The following is a 15,293-nucleotide window of genomic DNA, read 5'->3' as shown; positions in this document are numbered from 1 at the left end:
CAGGAGCCCCTGGAACTTCCCAGCTACTGTCCCTCCCTATGGCCAGCACCACACCAGGTGTGTTTGCACAGACATAGCAGGCTCAGCCTCTGCCTTTGGTGCCAGCCTCCTATATGGACACTGTTTCCAGTCCTGGCTGCTCCGTTTCCAATCTAGCTCCCTGCAAATGGCCTGGGAAAGCAGCAGAGGATGGCCCAAGCACTTGTGCACCCCTGCAAGGAGCTCCTGGCTTCAGATCAGCTTAGCCCTGTCATTTGTAGCCATTTTGGGAGCAAAACAGCAAATGGAAGATCTCTGGTTCTCCTACTCTTTCTCTGGAAATCTGCCTCTCAAATCAAAATAATTTGAATGATTTAAAAAATAATAATAAGCAAGCTCCTCCCAGCTCTAGGGATAAACACAGTCTGTAAGGTCCCCACCTTCCCTGGAAGCCCCACCTCCCACCCCCCAGCTCTTCTCCTGACCCTGAGGCCCTCTGGGGGTTGGGATACATGTGGATGCCTTGCCTCAAGGCTGCTGTTTGCAGTTACAAGTTCGGTCCAAGTGTTCTGCAACCCAAGGCAGAGACACAGGCACCAATCTCCCAGGTAACCCCTCTGGATGCAGATTAGCTCAAACACGCACCTTTCCTGAGCAGAGTCGGAGTGATGCCTCAAGAATGAATTCAAACTGAACTGTAACTAGTGGGCAGTCACAGCAAATGCTGATGGACAGCCAGCTGGCTAGGAACTGGGGGTTCCCTCCTGGCTGTTGGAGTACAACAGGTCTGGTGTCCCCAAAACACATGCAGATGTTTAACTCTCGATGGTGTGTGGGTGGAGTCCTGACTTGATGATGGCTGCGGGGGGGGGGGGGGGGTGGCCGGGAGCTGGTGACCAGTCTGCACAGCCCTGGGGATGTGCCTCCGAAGGCGGCTCTCACAAGACACCCAGTGATTTGAATTCCAATTCAGGCTGGATTTCTTCTTCCAGTCTCCTCACGTGATGGCTTACCTCTGCACCTGCCAGGAGCAGCGCCTGTCCGATGTCAGGCCGTGGGGCTGTCAGATGCTGTAAAAGCCAGCTGCCTTCTCAAAGAACTTCCTCTCAGATATTTTAGTCAAAGTGATGCAAAACAGTCTGATGTGCTGGGCAACTCATTCGTCTTCTCTCCTTTCTCCTGTGAGAATGAAGTAGCCAAATGTGGATCTAGAACTGCTTATAGGGGTCAGTGCTGTGGCATAGCATGTTAAGCCTCCACATGTAGCACCATCTTCCCATATGGATGCCAGTTCAAATTCAGGTTGTTTCACTTCCCATCCAGCTCCCGGCTGGGTGTACCTGGGAAAGCAGAAGGAGATGTCTCAAGTCCTTAGGCTCCTGCACATTAATGGAAGACCCAGAAGAAGCTCCTGGCACCCAGATTTGGCCTGGCCCAGCCCTGGTTGTTGTGGTCTTTTGAGAAGTGAACCAGTGATGGAGGATCTCTCTTTTTCTCCACCTCTTTCTTTAACTCTGCCTTTCAAATAAATGAATGATTAAAACAAAACAAAACAAAACAAAACAAACAAAACAAAACAAAACCTCTTCGTATTCTACTTCCAAATTTTTATGCAGCATGGAATCCTGGCTTGAGCTCTGGACTCAAACTTCCTGCCAGTAGCAATGGCTCCACTTATTGGCTCCCTGCCATTCACATGAAAAAAAGACCTGGATGAAGTTTGTAGCTCCCAGCACAGTCGGCCCGGGGCAGGCCCCTCTGTCGTACCCATGGACTTCTCTCAGCATCTCAGGCAGGCATCTGCATCTGCAACCATCAGAACTTCACACTGGAAGGCCAAGGCCACGCAGAGGGAATGCCTCAGAGTCACCTCTGTAAGGTTTCAATCTGGTAGGAACATGTCATGTGCTGCCTTGTCCTGGTGCCTAACCACAAAGTCCTCTCCCCTCTCCCGTGTCTCCTGGCCAAACACACTCCCTCTCCTGGGAGACGTGTAGATCCATGCTGATCTCTGGCAACCCATCACAGCATCAGGTGGGAACAGAGGTCCCTTCCCTCATCCCCTGGTCACCATGAAACCCATCTCGTGCAGCCCCTGCTGCAGCACCTACAATTTGTGTGGCCCCACAGGCCCCTGATGCCTCTTCTCTCAGGCTGTGAGTTTGTGTGATGCTAACCAAGGTGCATTTCATCAGCCAATGTCATGTGTCAAGGTCAGGTGTCAGCCAGCTACCCTTCCTTACCCATGGACACGATGGGAGGCAATTGGAACAGCCCTTACCCATCAGGCCTACGCTCAACCCCATGCCACAACAGTGCCTAAGGAAGAGTAGATTGTCACCAAGTGTGGAATCAACTTTAAAAAAGAAGGTGGTGCAAATCAAATCTGGCATGGACTAGGGTGTCTCATGCTCACCCCAGAGCTAAGAGCTGGCAAAGGCAAGAGCAGTGCCACATTGGCCAGATCAGAGCATCTTATGGGCTATACTGGCCGGGGACAAGTAGCTCCAGAGTGTGAGGGAACAAATGCCCCAGCTACCTGCACCTATGGTGAGGGGATTTTGTGATTATTTTTTATCGTCTGGCCCCAGTATGGAGGCCCTGGCTGGAGGGCAGTCAATTTATCTTCTTTTGAGCAGTTCATGAACCCCATACCCCAGCCACTTTCCTGATGGGGATCTCACGTCCATCCCCATTGAGCACCAGCCCCCATCAGAGCCCAAGTATTATTAGACACCTGGAAACAGCCCTGTGTCTTATGAAGCCTTGAAATGAACCAATGCTCCAGGGAGCCTGTGGACACTAGCTGCCATCCTCACCCACCCTCAGCCACCCCTGCATGCCTAAGCTGCCCCACAGACTCCTGTCTCTGGTGCACACTACCCCCTCCCCGCACCCCCGCCTGTCAGCCTGCTCTGGTTTGCAGTTGTGAGTCACACAGAGCTCTGCCTTTCATCTGAGCGTCTTTGTGCTGTGCTCATCATCAAAGAAGCTTTAAACTTCATCCAACAATCGGTGCTGTGAGCAGGGTGACGTGCAGTGACCGCTGACTCTCGGGCAGCTCTCGGCTGACTGGTTGGCTCCTAGCTGCCTTGAGAAGGGAATTGAGCTAGCGTCTTGACCCTGTGGCCTGCTGCTGTGCCTGCTAGAGGCAGTTGAATCCCTCCTTACCTTCCTCACACTTGACACTGACTTTATTATTATTATTATTATTATTATGAGTTACAACACAGTTAATAGAGTTTATTATCATGGCAACAGAAGGTGACAACCTATACTTCCCTCTACCACCAGCAGGGACTTTTGTTGGTGACAGAACAAAGGGTGAGCCCTGTCGGGGTTCACACTGGGGAGGGGAGTGGCAGGAACCGGGGTCACACCCGCGAGTTCACTCACAGAAACACCAAGTGCGCCTTCAGGCCTCCACAATGCCAGCACTGCGAGCTCACTTGTCGTGTTCGAAGGCAACTGGGTTCTTCCTTTTGGACTTGGCAAACTCCTGATGTAGACCAGACAGAACACAACGAACGGGGGTACCGCGTGAAGGGCAGACTCCCGGGCGCAGCACGTCGGGGATGCCCTTGCTAAAGAAGTGCAGGAAGACTCACTTTTTGAAGGGCAACAAACAGTAGCTGACCACCTGCTGCACCTGTGCCAGGTTCACAAACTTGTGGCCCTGAGGGAACCAAGGCAGACAAGGACCATTGGCTCAGCCTCGGGGTGTGCCACAGGCCCAGCCACCCAGGCAGCACCCTCAAACTCCTGGGGACCCCCCACCAGCCACATGAGCCCCAGGACGGACACACTGGGGTCAGTTTGGCACCAACTTTAAAAAATCTTCATATCTTCCTTGAGTGAGTTTCATGGGACATGTGACATATTTCCATATATGAAAAGACTCACTATGCATAAGATTGTCTTATGTCTTTCTACCATCCTTCTGGATTTTTCACCCTGTCCAATTTCATAAAGGCTGGGGTGGAAAACCCCCAAACCAGAGCTTCCTAGAACTCAAGTGGGTGACTGGACACTTCAGGTGGCCCAGCTGCATGATGGTTAGCGAGTGAGGTGGACTGCTGAAACACCCATAGGGGTGGGAATGGCCTTAGAACAAGACCATGGAAGCATGGTGGGGGTAACCAGCTGGCAGTGCTCAAGCTACAACATGCACCGGATGAATGCGTACACCGCATGCATTGCATCGGGAGTCTCTCATTCAATAATTGAAGTTTAATGGCAGAGATTTTGTTTCGAGGGACCATCCTCGTTTGCTTTCTGGAATATTTGACATATGCCCCGAGGGAAATGCTTCCTAACAAGGAGAAATTCTTACATTTAAAAGTTGTGGTTTCAGGAGGTACCGACTTCCTAGAAGATGATAGAGGGGAAAAAATGTCGAAGAACCAGGAAAAGAACGCAATGGTGACACTTGTCATTGAATGCATTAACACTGCAGTCGCCTCTCTGGAGCTTTCTCAGAGATTCTTCGTGGGGGAAAGGAGAGCTTCTCTGAGATCAACTGACTTGCCAACTTCAACTTCTGCATGCTGTTTCTGTAGCGTTACCCCTCAAAGGGTGCAACTATACAGTTAGTTATGATTACTTGCATTTATTTAAACATTTAGATTGGATTGCAAGCTATTGCTCCATGTGAAGATAGGTTATCTTTCAGAAAACTACATTTTAAAATTTCCATTAAAAACTGCAGCACATATACTCAAATTGGAACCATAAAAAAATGCTACTATTTTTTTTCAAGAGAGAAAAATATAAACAGTTGATTTTAATGCACTTTACAGTGACTGCACGTTACTATCAGAGACCATCAACATGTCAAATTTACTCCCTCAGCCAATGTTTTTACTTTTCTCCAGTAATCCAGCTATGGTGCTTAGAGCTGGCACCTTCAGGAGGGGATTGGATTGAATCCTGATGGTCTTAGAAGACATAGGTGGCAAGCATGTCCCCGTTTCTTGCCCTGGACTCTTGCTGCGGACCGCCGGCAACAGCACCATCCGCCGAGTCCCAACTCCAATCCTGGACTATGAACCTGCAGAAGAGTGAGCCAAAATAAACCTCTTTCCTTTACCCCTTTAGGCTGCTTCTGATACTTCAAGAGCATGATGCCAAGTTGACTCGTACAAATGGTGACAGCTCATCCACCTGAAACCCCAACTCCGGGACCATCACATGAGATACCACCTGTCACATCTCAGTGCCCTTGAACAAGCCAGGGCTGCTTTTACCCACGCCCATACTGCATACTGTCACCAAACCAACACAGACGCCCGTTTTGTGCACTCTTCAAGAGCTTTGGAGAAGAAGCTTGGTCTGAAACGGATCTAGACCAGGACTGGAAAAAGGGAGATGCCCCACCATCACCACCACGAGCAACCCTGAGAGCTTCCCATGGGTCTTAATGCCCCAGCGGATCTGCACCCCAGTAGCTTGTTCTATCTGCAATGAAGCATGAGGCAGGTGGACACCAAATGAGAAGGCAATTTTTACCAAAAGTCTTCTACTAAAAAGAGCAGAGGGGAGCTCCTGAGAAACAATGCGGAAAGAAAAAGGGCCCTGCAGGAAAGAGATCTGGGGGGTATGATGGAGATCTTTGGAAAGTTCATGCCAATTCCTTTAAAAAAAAAAAAAAAAGCGCATTTTCTGGGGCTAGCTCAACAGGCTAATCCTCCACCTGTGGCGTCAGCATCCCATATGGGTGCTAATTTGTGTCCTGGCTGCTGTATTTCCAATCCAGCTCCCTGCGCATCATCTGAGAAAGCAGTAGAAGAGAGCCTAAGCCTTGAGACCCTGCACCTGTGTGGGAGCCTGGAAGAAGCTCCTGGCTCCTGACTTCAAATTGGCTCAACCCCAACCAACAGACGAAGGGCTTTCTCTCCATCTCTCCTCTCTCTGTAAATCTGCCTTTCCAATAAAATAATTTTAAAATGTTTTTAAAAATAAGACAAGATAAGAAAAACATTTCTTGGGCCCACCGTGATGGCCTAGCAGCTATCATGCTTTGAACGTGCACCAGGATCCCATATGGTCACCGGTTCTAATCCTGACAGCCCCACTTCTCATCCAGCTCCCTGCTTGTGGCCTGGGAAAGCAGTTGAGGACAGCCCAAAGCCTTGGGACCCTGCACCCGTGTGGGAGACCCGGAAGGGGCTCCAGACCCCTGGCTTTGGATTGGCTCAGCTCCAGCCATTGTGGCCACTTGGGGAGTGAATCATCAGATGGAAGATCTTTTTCTCTGTCTCTCTTCCTCTTTGTATATCTGCCTTTCCAAAATGAAAAAATCTTTCAAAAAAAAAAAAAAGAAAGAAAGAAAGAAAAAAAGAAAAAGAAAAGCATTTCCTGTGCAGCCAGTTCATCCTCCTTTCTTCTCTCCCTTCCTCCCCTGTGGCTGTGCCCGACACAGGACAGAGGAACAGTCTGTCTCAGGACCTCTCTGGGGGGCAGCTGTTTGTCTTTATCCTACCCCCCAAGCTGAGCACTGGCACCCCCTGTCACCTGGCCTTCTGGGTGACCTTGGCACCATAGTCTGCTCTTTTCCCCATAATCAACACAATTCTTTGTGCCTCTTTGACAATCACACTTGCATTCTAGCTCAGGCCTTCTTTCCAGGAAGGCTAAGATGCTGCTCATGACATGCGGGGCCCATGACTCTCTCTACCCTTTCATCATTCCCACTGTGACACCTTTCAGTCCTAGGGGGGAGCAGGAGGACAAGGCGGGAACCCTGGGGGCCAGACTTTGAGGCCAGCAGGTGCCTCCCTGGGGTGGGCAAGAGCACTCAGTCCCCTTGAATTGGCAGTGCCAGAGCAGGAGGTCAGAGGTTGTCCCAGAGACTGAGTGGGGACGTTCTGGGATGGAGGCCAACTCAATCCTACGAGCTCAACAGGCCCCTGTCCCGCCTCACAAGAGGCCACCGGCAGGTGAAGCCTCCGGAGCCAGCTGACAAGCTGACTGAGCCCCAGTGTTGCCCAGCTTGTGCAGGTCAGGACACAGTGCCAACTGATGGCAGTGATGACCGGTGGAGACAGACCCCTGAGGGTCGATTGTCCACTGGAGCTGGTGGGAACTGAGACTTCCGAGGATGTAACACTCACACTGCGAAACCACAGTCCCTTCCAGCATGACCCTCGTGTTGACCTCTCTGGTCTAACAGCAGGTTGGGCCGGCTTTGTGGAGTGGCACAGAGGTGGTGGGGGGTGCATCTCATCTTCCACTTTGTGAGATTTCACAGTGCGGTGCTCCTGCAGTGACCAGAACAGGAACTTCCACTCACTCGAAGGGAGGAGAGGCTCAGAAAGAGCCTCGGGTGTGGGAGGTGACCGCCTGGAAATTAGGCAGAAAAGCAGGTGTTTTAAGCACACGTCAGTGCGTTCTCCCAGGGAAACTCAACCCGGTGAGAAAACGCCGGAGAGCCCAGCTCTGTGGCTACAGCGTATTAGTCGGCTCTACCTGCCAGGAGCTTCTTAGAAAGAAGGCTTATTGTGGCTCCCAGTCTGGGGTTCACACTGGGCAGCCCCCTGGGCCCAGGCATTTGCTGAGGCCAGAAGATGAGGCTGGGGAAGGACCACAGTGGGAGCTGAGAGGCCTAGAGAGAACTGAGCCACCTTCAGCTTCTAGCCCAAGCCCTCCCGTGAGAACCACGTGCCCAGGTGTGCCCCAGAGGGACCTCAAACCTGCCCCCTTCTCCATCCCCCACTCTACCCAGGCCCACCTGCTAGAGGCTGTGTCTCTGCCCTTAATGCATCAACCACGAACATTCAAACATTCACGAGGAACATGAAGTTTGGGACATCAGCATCCGCATGAGTGTGTAGAGCAAAATCCAGCTCAAACTATGACACAGGGCACACGCCTGGGTGATGGTCTCTGGCAGTGCCAATGCCAGCTTCTGCATGAATGATCCCCTTTAATCCACAAATAGCCCAGAGAGAGCAAGACTGGCAACACCACTATAAAGGAGAAGACACCGAGGCACAGGCAGGTTGAATGATCTGCTTAAAGTGCACAATGAATGAATAGCTGGAAATGTTTGAGCTGATTTTATTATTTATTGATTTTTTTTTTATTTGAAAAAGCAACCATCAATGAGAGGAGGGCATGGGGAGAATCTTCTACCTACTGGTTCACTCCTCAAATACCCTGGACATTGGGAGCTGAGCCAGGCTTGAACCAGGAGCCACCTGGGGAGCAGAAACCCAAGTCCTAGGGTCATCTTTGGATGAACTCAGACACTCCTTGCAGGACACAAGTGTCCCAAGTGGCTCTTATCCCATGTGCTACAATGGCCACACCAGAAGGGAGGTTTTACATGCAGCCTCAAGTTCACTGTGGAATATGGTGGCTCTCAGCTGTCTCTGTGCGTTCAAGGTGGGACCGGAAGGACGGCAAGGGCTGTAAGCAAACAGAGAAGCCCAGGCCTGACCCAGTTTGTGCCTGGCCATAGGGAAGGTGACACGCAAAAGGAAAGGCCAGAGTTCCCTGTGTGGCTGGGTCCTCCCTCTGGAGGACCAGCATAAAGGTGGGGGGTAGGGGGGACTGGAGCATCAGTAACAGCTTCATTGCCAGAGGAAGCCCAAGTGAGCCAAGAGGACAGATGAAATGTTTGCTGGCCTTGGGGACAATACCCAGGCTGTCCACCCCGGCCCTGGAGACAGTACCCAGGCTGCCTGTCCTGGCTCTGGGAATGGCACCCAGGCTGCCCTTCCCAGCCTCAGGGAGGCAGCTGCTTCTGACCTTTGTCTTACATGTGGGGACACTGTAGGGATGGGGAAAAGAAAAAGACTGCTCTGAGGAAACTCTAAGGGTCAAGTTCTCCCCCCAAGCCGCAGCCAGGTCTGTAGCAGGTGGGTGTTGCCCGTAGAGTGAGGGGATTTACCTCCTATGCCTGCTTTCCTTCCATAGGCTTTTCAATTATAGGCTCTGCGTTGCATGTCCACTGCTTCCGTGTCACACCCTAAGCCCTGCCTCTCTCCACTCTCCCATCATGCCCAGGTTCTGCCAGGGACTTCTTGCTCTGTGTATTACAAACGGACACATTCTTAAACAAGACCACATTATACTCCCCCTTCTGCCTCGAGTCACTCTCCTGCCGTCCCAGCTGCCACACAGCCTGAACATGGGCCTCCTCTGTCTGGGTGACAGTGCTACCTGGAGAGGACTCTAGCTAGGGGCTTGGTGACAGTGCAATATCCTTTTCTATACAAGGAGCAACCTATCAGGAGGGAGAGGTGAAGCAAGGCTGTCCCATCTCATAGGCTTTAGAAGGGCCATGATCCTGGTCTCTCTGGTCTAGGAGTCAGTGGGGGACAGGGTGGGTCTGTGAGAGGTGATGGGGCTGTGGGAGGAGATGCTGGGTAATGGGGCTGAATCACTTGGTGACGCACAGGTATGCCCTGCACAGTCAGAGATGCTCACCACATGAACCGGGCCAGCCAGGCAAGGACCCGTCCTCCCAGCAGGCTGCTGTCACCTTCCACCTGCTTCTCCGGCTTTGCTTCCTCCACACCTCTGGGTGCCCCTCACTGGGTGCCTTGTCATTGGGCGGGGCAGAGCCAGCTTCCTCCCTTCCTTCCAAGGCTCAGAGTGAGAGATCAAGATCAGGGCAGGGAAGAACTTTTTCTTCCTCATCCTTAAGGCTGCATAGCTGGAAAAATGGTCCTTTTGGTTGTGGCCAGAACCAACGCAGAGGGCACACTGCATGTCCCAGGTTGGAAATGCAAGAAACCAATGGAACCCAGCATTGCAGAGCGTGAGGGTGCCTCGGCTTTTCAGGCACTGGCCCACCCGCTTACCTGTGCCCTGGTTCTTCTCCCTGACTGTAAGCAAGCACCACTATCTCCCCCTGCACCCCACGGGCAAGGCCCTGCGCTGCAGCTGGGGCACAGAGAGCTGAGGTCCCGAGTTCACGCGACTCCCCCTGAGTTCACGTGATTCATCTGGCAATAAGATTGTCTTTTCTGCTTGGGTGAATCCTTATGGTTCCAGGGCAGTTGCTGGTGTCCAGAGTTGTTGGATCATTGCAGAGGCATGTGGGTTGGTCCTAACCCTGCCTTGTCCGTTTCTCTTGCCTGTGTCCCTAGCCCTTGGCATTGGCTTGGCATTCCAAGGACAGGAGAAACTCTGATGTTTGCATGACTCCACTTCCTGCCCCAGGCGAGGGTTCACACTGACCTTGGAGAAGGCCATGATGGCCCCCATCCTGGCATGGCTGCAGGTACAGTGGCCTCACCTCCAACCTCTCCTGGTACAGCCTGGTTCCTCATACCCCCAGTGGCTGGAGTGTAGCGGCCAGAGGGTGTGATCTGGTGCAAATGAATGAATGATGTGCCACTTGGTGCAAACAAAACTTCCAAGAGCCTCCTCCGGAGTTCTCACGTATGATACACAGAAAGGAAAAGTCAGGAAATGTTTGTACAGGGATGCCCTTTTTTCTGTTTTCTAAGTGTGTAGGTCTAGTCTTCCTAACAGGAAACTGTAGTGCATAATAATATGGGAGCATCCCAGGAGTGTATCTGCTGCCTGGCCCATTAAGGAGGCCGAGGTTTCCTTGTCACACCCCTTACCTTCTTTAGAACATGAGTTTCCCACACGAGGCCACTGAAAGAAACCCCAAGTTGACGTATGAGGTGGGTAAAGCCACCACCTATGACACCTGCATCCCATAGGACTACTGGTTGGAGTCTTGGCTGCCTCACTTCAGATCCGGCTCCTTGCTAATGTGCCTGGGGAAGCAGAACATGGCCCAAGAGCTTGGGTCCCTGCAACCACATGGGAGACCTGGTCGGAGTTCCATGCTTCTGGCTTCAGTCTGGCCCAGCCCTGTATGTGATACCAGCCCTGGCCAAGTATCAATCTCCTGTATAGGGGTGGGCCAGAGGGTGGAAGAACTCTCTCTCTGTCTCTCCCTCTTTCCCTATAACTCTGCCTTTCAAATAAATAAGCAAATTTCAAGAAGGAAAAGAAGTAGGAGTTTGAATACGAACTGCCTGGAGGCCACGGTTGTTTCCAGACACGTCTTGCGCGCTCTGGCACTTACTCACCCTCAGCTTCAGAGGCTCCAGAGTCATGCTGAGTGGCAAAAGCTGCCCAGAGGGTGTTGCAAGTGAAACCCGAAAGGCGCTTAACACCTGCGTGAGGCCACCAGGCCGCAAACCTGCCAAAACTGCATTCCTGGGACCCACTGGCCCAGCCCTCCTCTGTGTATCTTAGGTTTCCCCGCGTGTCGGCCAACTTGGGCCAAATTCCAGGCCTGACTTGCTGGGCGAGTGGTGAGCTCCCATGTAGAGGCCCAAGGTCAGGCCGCTCTTTGGGGCAGAGGGGAAGCGCTCTGGACAGGAAGATGAAAGGGCTGCTGTGCTTGAAGAAATGACCTCGGACCACGGTGCTGCTTGGCCTCTTGCCCTGAGCCTGCCCTAGGCGGGGTGCCCTTGCCCCCGCTCCCCCCCAAACCCCAGATCAAGGCCCTCCTGCAACCGGGACTTTGATGTAGTCTGCTAAGCCTGGCCATGTCTTCCCTTCCTCTTCACATTTACCTGCAACCCAGCCACACAGGCCCCTCTTACGCTGCCTGTCCCAGCTGCTGTCTTCCCAAGCTTGTCGCCTCTGCCCTGGACTCCCAGCATGATTTGCTGAACTTGGACGAAGGGTGGCAGTGGTGGGAGGTGGGCTTGAGGGCAAAGACCTCTATCCAATTGACTGTTGCGTCTTCAGGGTAGGAACGGGAAAGGCAGCCCTACAGGTGCGTTCAGACACAGGGTCCATTCCTGCAGCCTGCCTCACCATACCCTTGTGGAAACGCTGGTCCATGTGTGCACCTGCTATGTTCTGTATACTTATGTTCTGCTCCCCTAGCCCTCTCAAATTCCTCCCTGTGGGAGGCTGAGTCGTCACGGGAGGAGTTGATGCGTGATAACCGAAGCCTTGGAGAGACCCCTTGCCTCTTGGGCACAGCCAGCAGTGCCATCCATGAGTCAGAAAGCAGGCCCTCAGCAGACACTAAATCTTGGTCTTGAACTTCTCAGCCTACAGAATACAGAAGAGCAGGCTTCTGCTCTTCACAAGCCACCCAGCCTAGGACATTTTGTTATAGCAGCCTGGATATGCCAAGACCCTACACTCAGCGCTTGGCCTGCCATGAAGTGAAAGGCGGCCTGTGTGGGCCCAGCTCCCAGAAGGGCCTGGCCAGGTATCAGTCTCCTAGCATGCGTCCCTTTTAGAGGGAGCTGTCCGAGGGAACAAGGATTCTAGCTTCTCAGTTCATCAGCACTTTCTGTCAGAGAAACACCCAGCCAACACCAGCCCCTGCTTTGTGTACAGAATCTCAGGGTTAAGCCACGTCTTTCTTCAGAGTGTAGGAGGATGCCATGTGTCTCTGCATAGGAGCTGTGGAGCCTAGAGAAACTGGGAAACTATGATGGAGCACCACTGCCACTCACTGTCACCAGCAGTCCTAAGGCACACAACATCTTGTGGGCCCGGCCAGTGAAGACTGTCTTCCAGCAAACAACACCACATCTAGGGGGTCAAATGTTTGCATCTGGAGCAGCAGGGACAGAGGCAACCAGGACAGAGCCTGACCCACAGGTCGAGTAGTTCACCTCCTACCCTGAGCCTGTATAGTCTCTAGACACCTGCTAGACAAGAGGTTCAACAAGGTCACATGGCCAAAGTGCTTGGGGGTTATAGAACCCTCAGTAGGTGCTCAGTGATGCCCACTCCTGGGCCTCTTGGGAGCCGGGAGATGTGTTAATCCACCTTGCCAGCAGGGGGCCTCAGTGCTTTAGGCCAGCTATGGGCATGGGTGGTTATGGGCAATTGGGCCAGACAGAAAGTCTTGGGGTAGGCACCGGGAGCTCTCTGAGTTCAGGCCTGCACCCAGCTTGCTCTTCCATGAATGAGGGTGAAGATATCCGACTTCCTTGTGTTTTTGTTCAGGGGAAGAAAAGTCTACAGGCCCAGCTAAACCAAGACAAGAGCGCAAACTTGGATTGGGAAGATTGCTGATGGGGCCATACAGGGTGTGGCAATTGATTGTCTTGAACACGGCCTTTATTGAACATTTGCTTTGTCGCTTTTATTTGAAAGGCAGAGGGAGTGAAAGAGGCAGAGAGCAATCTCCCATCCACTGGTCCACAACCTCCAAATGATGCCGGCAGTCATCTGGGCTGGGCCAGACCAAAGCCGGGACCCAGGATATCCATCCAGATGCCCAAGGAGAGTGCCAGGGGCTAAGGGCTGCCCCACTCCCCGGGGTGTGCATAGCAAAGCAGAGTGGGGACTCAAACCGAGGCCAGTGAGAGCTCCTCAGTGTCTCGGAGCCTGTACTAATCTCCATCAAACGGGAGTCACCTCATCAGCCTTAGACACAAACCGCACCTGCTACTATTTATAGGCATGTCTTTCCCTGAACACGTCCCTCTCTTGCAATCTGCTCATCCCCTCCTCCTTCCCACAACCCGGCAGTGACCTCTTGCCTGCAGCGCGCTGGTACAGCAACCACCAATCTCCAGTTTCTGCCCTGAGAAATGCTGTGCAGTTGACAGTAACCAGATTCACCACACCGATACCCATATTCACACCCACTACACTGCTAGGAAGACAGAGGGATGCTACGATCAGTTTTTATTGCCTGAGCTTGCTGTGTCATACCCTGCTGGCTGTTGAAGTATGATACAGGCCGAGGATGAAGACTACTACCATTTCTTTCTCTTCCTCCTCTTCTTCTAAAAGTATGTATTTATTTTATTTGAGAAGGGGAGAGAGATTTCTTTCATCAGCTGGTTCAGTCTCCTAATGCCTGCCAAGAGCCAGGGCTGGGCCAGGCTGAAGCCAGGGACCAGGAGTTCCATCCAGGTCTCCCATGGGGGTGGCAAGAACCCAAACACTTGGGCCATCCTCTGCTGTCTCCTGCATACATCAGTGGGAAGCTGGATCGGACCCAGAGGCAGGGCATGCCCCCAGGCATTCTGCCATGGGACATGGGTGCCCCCAAGGGGTGGCAGGCTAATCCACTGCACCACAACACCTGCCCCCAGGACTTCTTACAAATATAAGCCACTTAAATCATCCACAAACCATCCAGAGTTCCTGGGGAAACTCTCAACAATGTCCTTCATGGTCAAGGTGGGTCACTCTGTCCTCCTGGGGTAGAAGGCACAAGCAGTGCACAGCCACCCCTGCACCTGTCTGAGCTTTCCTGAATACCTCCCAGGGACCACATCCTGTGTCAGGTGGGGATGGGACAGACTGGCGGGAGTGGGGTGCCCCAAAGAGAAGACAGCTTGCCTGACCAGGAAGATAAACCTCAAATGGAGGCAGAGAGGGGGAGCTCCAGGTGGAATGGTGGGGAGCAGCAGTTCCCAGAGACACGTGACCTTGCTCAGGATGTCTTCCAAATTTGTCAGCCACCTCTTTGAGAGACTCCTTTTCCCAGGAGGGCTGGAGCTGTGGCCCAGCTTCACAGAGGGGCCGGCAGGTGAGGGACTGAGCCATAAAGCCTGAGAAGCAGGAAGCAGGCAGCAAGCCCTGAAGGGCAGGCAGAAGTAGTACTGGATTGATCAGATCTCGGGATTCTTACTATGATATGAACTGCTGGGGGTCATCACCCTCCAGCTGGCTGTGGCTACCTTGCCTTGGGCTGGTCCCCATAGCATCCTGGGAGGAAGGAGCAATACTGCCCAGGTGCCAACGGTAGGCTATGAGATGTCCAGGGTTGATGAGATGCTGGCTCCAAGGACACCGACACAGCCGCAGTAGCTTTCAAATCCTGGGTTCCCGTCCATCCATGGCTAAAATGGCCAGTTCAAGGGCATGGGTTTTGCCTTAGAAAGTGCGTTCAGAATTTACTTCTCCCCTTAGGCTCTGGGAAGGACAAAGGGCTGTCTTGAGGGAGAGTGTGAGGGTTCCATTTGAGAGATGGAGACACCTGCTCCAGCAGCAGGGGAAGCCCCGAACAGGGTGTGGCAGTGGGAGATGGAGGGCTGGGGGCCGGCTGCAGGCACAGAGCTTCTTTCCCTGTTGGCAGGTCCTGGGCAGGTGGCAGAGTTTATGCCTTGGCATCTGTAGCAGAAAATTCAGCAATAACACTGTGAGCATTAAACCCCACAGGCAACTCCTGATGTGTGATCCTGGCTTTGAAATCCAGGAAAAATAAGGTGAGTGAGTTTGGAACTCCAATGTCCCAAGCTAGAGTATCTGAGTTCAAGTTCCCACTCCACTTCCAGTGCCAGCTTCCTGCTAATGCTCACCCTGGGTGACAGCAGGGATGAGCTGGAGTTCTGGCTTAGCTGCTGAAGGCA

This window comes from Ochotona curzoniae, unplaced genomic scaffold, assembly GCF_017591425.1.
Source record: "Ochotona curzoniae isolate NIBS_2020 unplaced genomic scaffold, NIBS_Ocur_1.0 contig_883, whole genome shotgun sequence".
In the NCBI taxonomy this organism is placed as follows: Eukaryota; Metazoa; Chordata; class Mammalia; order Lagomorpha; family Ochotonidae; genus Ochotona; species Ochotona curzoniae.
Note: the sequence above shows the minus strand (reverse complement) of the source record.